Below are 6,736 nucleotides of genomic sequence, written 5' to 3'. Positions count from 1 at the left end.
CTGTTTTGCAAGTACTAATTACTTGCGAATACAGGAGAAGAGTAGTCAGAGACAGGCCGAGACCAAACCAGGAATCAGATGTCTGAGGTACAAGAGGGATGAGCAATAAGCAAAGTCAGGAATGAGCAAAGGTCACAACGAGAATCAGATAGGCAAAAGTACAGAAGGATAAGGCGAGAGGCGGAGTCAGGTACAAGCAAAGATCACACACAATAAATCACGATAAATAATACTAGTATATATTGGCAATGAACCAATATATAATGTAACACTAGCAAAATAACAAACAACTGACTAAGATACCTATATATGGGCAATGAACCAATATATCACGTAACACAAGAAGCTAGCTAGGCCCATAGCACACAGATGAACTGTTAGTTATACTGAACAAGGAGCAACTGACAAGCCAGAGTTTATATACAGGGAATAGATCACAGGCCAAGCCTCCAAGAAATTCAGGCCAATCAGGGACGTCCCTGCAGCAAGTGTCAGCAGTCAGCTGATACACCTCAAACACGCTTCCTGAGCCTATAAAGGCAGCTCTGAGCTGCACGAGTCCTCCTATGGACACTGCCAGGATCAACATGCTGACTCACATCTGCAGGGAAGCTGGGGATGCCGCTGGACAAAGAGGAAGAGGAAGCCTGCTGCAGCTGCTCAGTACTGTCAGAGCACTCGCTGGAGACAACAACTGGTAAAGTCGTTACACTTTGTATGTTAAGTTGCCACCTGGGTTCTCAATAAGAAAGATGAAGAGGCCGCTGCTTCTTGGGAAAAAAAGTCGGTGGACCTGTACAGTAAAAAAAAAGTGTATGGCAAATCTGAACTAATTCTGAGCCATATTGTCTGTATAAAGATCTCCACATTATCTCTGAAGTGAAGAGTGGACAATTATTGTACACTTATCTAGCCTCCTATCAAAAACCATAAGGAAGGTGACTCCTTTTATAGATTCATGACAGGAAAGAAGATTTGCATAGGCCTAGAATGCTATGGCGTTGCAATGATAATGAGGCTGCTATGACTAGTGCAAACCTTAATTCTGGTGTTACACTGATGTGCTTGCTTTAAGCTCAGCAATGTATGGGTAAAAGAAGTCTCACACATTAATGTAGTGCCTTTGCATATATGAACAAAAGGGCGCCTATAAATTGGGTGCCCAGAAAAGCTGATCGATTAATTTACTGATATTCTACCCTCCCTCTACTGATGCTCACAATGGCTAACCTTAAAGTGAACCTCCAGACTAAAAATCTGCTCAGCAGCACTGAAAAGGCTGGCGCTTCTTTAACAGTTTCACAGCATCATAACGTTTGTCTTTCTTACCCAAGCCTCATTTTTAGCTGCATAGAAGTTAAGTTCCGCCCCATCAGAAATAAATCTGTCTAGGCATTTTTCCCCTGAGGCTGTGCAAAGCATGATGTGATTTCTGATGTTGTTGTTACGTTCTGCTGTTTTGGTGCAACTTTGTTTTTTTTTTTATTATTTTGAATTTAAGATTTGAAGCCTAGCGCGTGCAGCTAGGAGGGATGATCAGAACACAGGACAGTTAGAACTATGTGTCATGCTCCCTGTCACCTCCTTTCAACCAAAAAGATGGCTACCCCCATGAAATCACAAACATTTGCCTGTTCTTTTAAAACAGGGTGGCTAAGAGATTATATTCCCTATCTATTTAATTAATATAACTAATGTAACTTAATGACCGCATGTTTATTTAGACTGAAGTTCCTCTTTCACCCCCCCCCCACGGCTTACCTGAACACGCCTCCCACCATTCCTCGCCAATCCATTGGAATTAAAACAAAAAGACAATTTTTGGCCATCCCCATAGGCGCCCATAAGAATAACCACAATGAGGCTAAATTTGGGCGTCTGCCGAGGCTGCCCACAATGCAGAATAAGGCTACAAGTCTTGCAGATGCATGGAGACCAGTGGACAAATGGACATGTTCAAAGATCATATGTTATCTGGGATTCATTCCAGCATATCCTTTTTCAACATGTTCATCGTCTTTGTTGCGATAGCAAACCACAAAGTTCCATCCTACATGTCAAATGTCATATAAATGGTAACCTTTTATGTCCATTGCAATTGACACCAACATGGAAATGGATAGACACATTAGATCTGCTGTGCCCATCCCCACTGCCAATATTGCGAAGCATAAACCTATTCAAAGAATTATAAGTAACAATGATGGCTTTGGCTTTACATGCATATGTTTATTTATAGTGATATTATATTTTCAATTGTATTACATTGATTTACCTACCCCTTTTTTATGAGCACCATTAGTTGAATGTTCTATATTTCACTGCTTCTGACATATATTATAAATGAGATTCTTAATTTCAAATTAATTATGAATGCAACAGTCTTTCTTATGCTTAAATCATGTCATCTACCAATTAAATATAATCTTAATATGTAAATACATAAAGAATGGAAAAGTCTAATTCCATATAGAATTTCATAGACCATTATGCAGCCTATTATGTTACTTTTAGCAACTTATTTCTAGGTTAGCAAAGATAGTGAATGCTTTGCATTCTCTTGACAATTTCAGATTGTGCTTTCGTATTAACCAGAATTGCACACTTACTTCAAAACGCCCTTATTTCAAGGATAATTGTTTTTTATAAAACCTATTTTTTCTCAAACCGTGTTAAAGAACTAGATGAGGAATACTGTTTAACCTCCTGGGCAGTACACTGTTTCAGGCAGGACACTGTTTCAGGCAGGAAAAACAAGCTGAAAGAAGTATGCCCGACACAGTGTCAGACATATTGACTAGGAGGTTTTTAAGTACTCTGTGTGCCTCCAGTATGTTAGACACCTTTAGGTGCACTAGTATAGGTTAGCCAGCTATACGTACCACCCCCCCACCACCACCCGATCCCCCCTATTCCCCACGCTGTGTCACTTACTCACTCTGCCTCTTTACTGCGCCGATCACACCACGTCTGCTGCGTACAGCTGGTCAACTTGTCTGGAGCATCGGGTTCAAGGAACACATGTTTCCATTCATCAATCTCTGTCCCACCCCTCACCTTGTGCACCTGGGGCAACCTCTGCCCCCCAAAGTCCCACAATGCGCAACTGACGTATGTCCTGTTTGAGCGAGTGGGGCACAAGCTGAATGCTTATATACAAGCAGTTTGTGTTAAGCTGTTAAAGGGAAAAAAAAACAAATACAAAATGTAACGAATAGTCCCGTTTTGTCCTGGTTGCATAAAAAATTGTCAGCCTCATACTGCAGCTTTTTATCACCATGAGATATATTAATGCTCTCTTGCACGATGCCTTCAAGATAGGGTGAACAATTTAATAAAAACAAACAATCATATTTTTACATAAATCATCATTAGAGATGTCGCGAACCTCCGATTTTCGGTTCGCGAACCGGGTTCGCGAACTTCCATGGAAGGTTCGGTTCGCGGAAAAGTTTGCGAACCGCAATAGACTTCAATGGGGAGGCGAACTTTGAAAAATAGAAAAAATTATACTGGCCACAAAAGTGATGGAAAAGATGTTTCAAGGGGTCTAACACCTGGACGGGGGCATGGCGGAGTGGGATACATGCCAAAAGTCCAGGGGAAAAATCTGGATGTGACACAAAGCAGCGTTTTAAGGTCAGAAATCACATTGAATGCTAAATTGCAGGCCTAACGTGCTTTAAAACATCTTGCATGTGTATACATCAATCAGGGAGTGTAATTACAGTACTGCTTCACACTGGCACACCAAACTCACTGTGTAACGCACCGCAAACAGCTGTTTGTGTAGTGACGGCCATGCTGGACTACTGCGCAACATGACGAGATTGCTCTTCCTCACTCAGTGATGTCAGGTAATGTGTGACTTCCTTCTCAACTTTCCATGGCATTGTTAAAAAGCTTACGTCTTGTTTTTAAATTACATTTTCTACTTGCTGTGTACTTGTTCAGTACCGCTACAATGAGAATCCTGTGGAGGCGGGGCAAGTCTGCCATTGTGACCCCGGGTAATGGCCGGGGAATGAGGGATGGAATCCGGTGTGGAGCCTGAGAAACGGCTACCACTACACATCCAAGGAGGGCAGCAGGCAGGCATGCACGCCCGCCCCGAGGTAGTGATCAAAAATAACAATACAGGAGTGTAACGATTGTGGAACTTTCTCCGTGATCAGCGCACAACGCGTGCGCTGATACGGCGGAAATCCTCCACAAGCGTATATTTGCAGGCACCCAGCAAAAGGTGCTACGCACCAGTAGAGGGAAAATTCCTGTCGGCAGATGGCACTGGGGAGTGCAGAGGAACCAATCCTCTGTACCTCCACAAATGCCAGACAGGAATTTGTACGAAGCGCAGAACGCAATCGCAAGAGAGGCGATTGCGAATGAGAACGAGCAAAGGGACAGATTGTATGTGTGTGCGCCAATCTAGTCGCCACCCCGCGACCGCGCACACACAACAGCAGATATGAAATAGGAATGCGATCGCGAGAGGTGCGATCGCCAGACGTGACACAAGGCAGATCAGAACAGAATACGAGGTTAGCAAAGGCACAGCAAATAATACAATGAGAATAACAAGGAAAATAACAAACGCTAGCTAACCGCGGACACCGCACTCATTCGCAACAGTGCACGCGGTTATGCGCGGTCTCCACATGATAAGCACAATAGAGACAAGCACGCCTAACTAACCATTGACAGACAAACATGAAACAGAGGACGCGTACGCTTGCTTAACGGTTAACTTACCGAGCCTCCAGCAAGCGTAGCAGACAAGACAGACACACGAAAACTGGGACAAGCGAGAGATAGGATCCACAGCACTAGCGAGAAGCGAGTGCGATCCAGGTACAGAGTAGCAGAACAGAAGGATCCCCAGCGCTAGTGAAAAGTGGCTAGCGCAATCCCAGAAGACAGAACAGAAGGATTTCCAGCGCTAGCGAAAAGTGGCTAGCGCGATCCCAGAAGACAGAACAGAAGGATCCCCAGCACTAGCGAAAAGTGGTTAGCGTGATCCCAGGAGACAGAACAGAAGGGGCTACCAGCAACAACCACTGTTCCGGTTAGCACCCAGACACACAGAACGACTTCCTATCGACCACCGCTGGGACAGGACAGCCGCAACAGACAAGCAAACAGATATACAATCCTAACTGCACTAAGGGACCTGCCTAATTGCAGTCCCAGGAATTACTCTAAGCTGATCTTCAAGCAAAGAGCATGGCTGACACTCCCGGCAGGAGTGTTACACAGGACAAAATCCTTATGAACAGCGAAGCATTGTGGGAAAGACATAGTACTTATAGTACACGCCTCCAATGAATGTGGCCAGGCAATTTGCATGACAACGTATGCAAATTCCTCTGCAAGCACAAGCTGCAAAACTGACAGAAGCTCTTCTTTCCAGAGTCCTGCAGCATGCAAACCTACACAATGGTCAAAAGGCTGGCTGCCTGCACAGGCAGCTGGGCAAATCATCACAGTACCCCCCCCCCTCCAGGGTCGAATTCCAGACGACCCTCAAAACTGCTATTAGCAACAGACTCAAACTGAAGACTCATGAAGGTCGGGGCAGCCCGACAAGGTCCAATTCCAGAGTCAGTCCACCCGAAACCAACCTCATCTGAAACAGAAGCCACCGAAACATGCCCATCAGTACTACCAGTCTCAGTATAACACCCATCAGGACTGTGACCGCCAGAGAAGAAGCCATCGACACCCTCCAGACAATACTCACCACCTTCCAAGGAGCGTCCGAAAATACCAAACCTGCCACAATACCTGTTCGAAGTGTCCCTTACAACACAAAAGCCACCGTTGATCTTATCCAGGGGACCAAGCAAAATTTCTCCTGAATCTCCCAGAACATTTTGAAGCTCCACAGAGATCCCAAGAGGGCAGAACAATCACCAGGCTCACATGGAGAATTACCAAGAACCCCCATGGAACCAATGACAATTCCGGATTCAGAATTACGAGGACACCCATCAAGATCAAGACTTTCAGGGACAACTTCTGGGCATGCAAGCAGGCAGGCTAAGTCAGAACATGTCTCCACTGAGGAAGCATCTGAGTATGCTGGTAACCGAGGCACACTTGGGCTTTCTGGGTCACAGAGCACATTGGGGTACACCAGCACAGGAGAAACCTCAGGACATGTTGGGGAACTGCCAACCTTAGAGTCCGACACGAGGAAACCAAAACCAGGACCGGGCAGAGAATCATCACGAGCAATGGTCTCAAGCACTGGACTTTCAAAAGAAGACTCGGATTCAAATTCGGAAATTTCTGCGACTGCAATATCATCATTGATTACACATGACTGAAGCTCCACTAGAGCTGAAAAGGTAGCCAGCAAGGCAGCAATGCCTACGGAAGAGGGCAACACCTCAGAAGGACTTGGGGGGCAGGAGACATCTCCTACAAGTTCTGCACCCTTTGGGAGGAACTCGGAGACCTCCAGAACATCATTTTTCAAGTTTTCTAAGAAGGATTCTGAACTATCCATGTTACAGGGCAAAACTGGAACTTTATTTTGTGGACAGGGCAGATGTCCCAGGAATGGTTCCACCATAACCTGAGACTGGATCTCATCATCATGAGGGGAATGTACAGGTATATTTACTAGAACACACACTGACTCCCTAACTTCATTCTCACTGTACCCAGAATTCTGTGTGGCAGTCAAACTAGCTTGTAACTCCAAAACTGCAGAAAAACAGGTAAAAATAGC

General features: G+C 44.8%; 1 long non-coding RNA gene across 1 annotated transcript in view; it reads left to right on the top strand.

Annotated features, from left to right (window-relative positions):
• The first annotated feature begins 510 nt into the window (after window positions 1-510).
• Window positions 511-6,736, top strand: part of LOC137570698 (uncharacterized) — a 57,025-nt gene continuing 50,799 nt past the window's right edge. The window contains exon 1 of the long non-coding RNA XR_011031145.1: window positions 511-697. This is a non-coding gene — a long non-coding RNA (uncharacterized lncRNA). The remainder of the gene's footprint in view (window positions 698-6,736) is intronic.

This window comes from Hyperolius riggenbachi, chromosome 4 (assembly GCF_040937935.1).
Source record: "Hyperolius riggenbachi isolate aHypRig1 chromosome 4, aHypRig1.pri, whole genome shotgun sequence".
Lineage (NCBI taxonomy): Eukaryota > Metazoa > Chordata > Amphibia > Anura > Hyperoliidae > Hyperolius > Hyperolius riggenbachi.
This window is presented reverse-complemented; position numbering and strand designations above follow the sequence as displayed.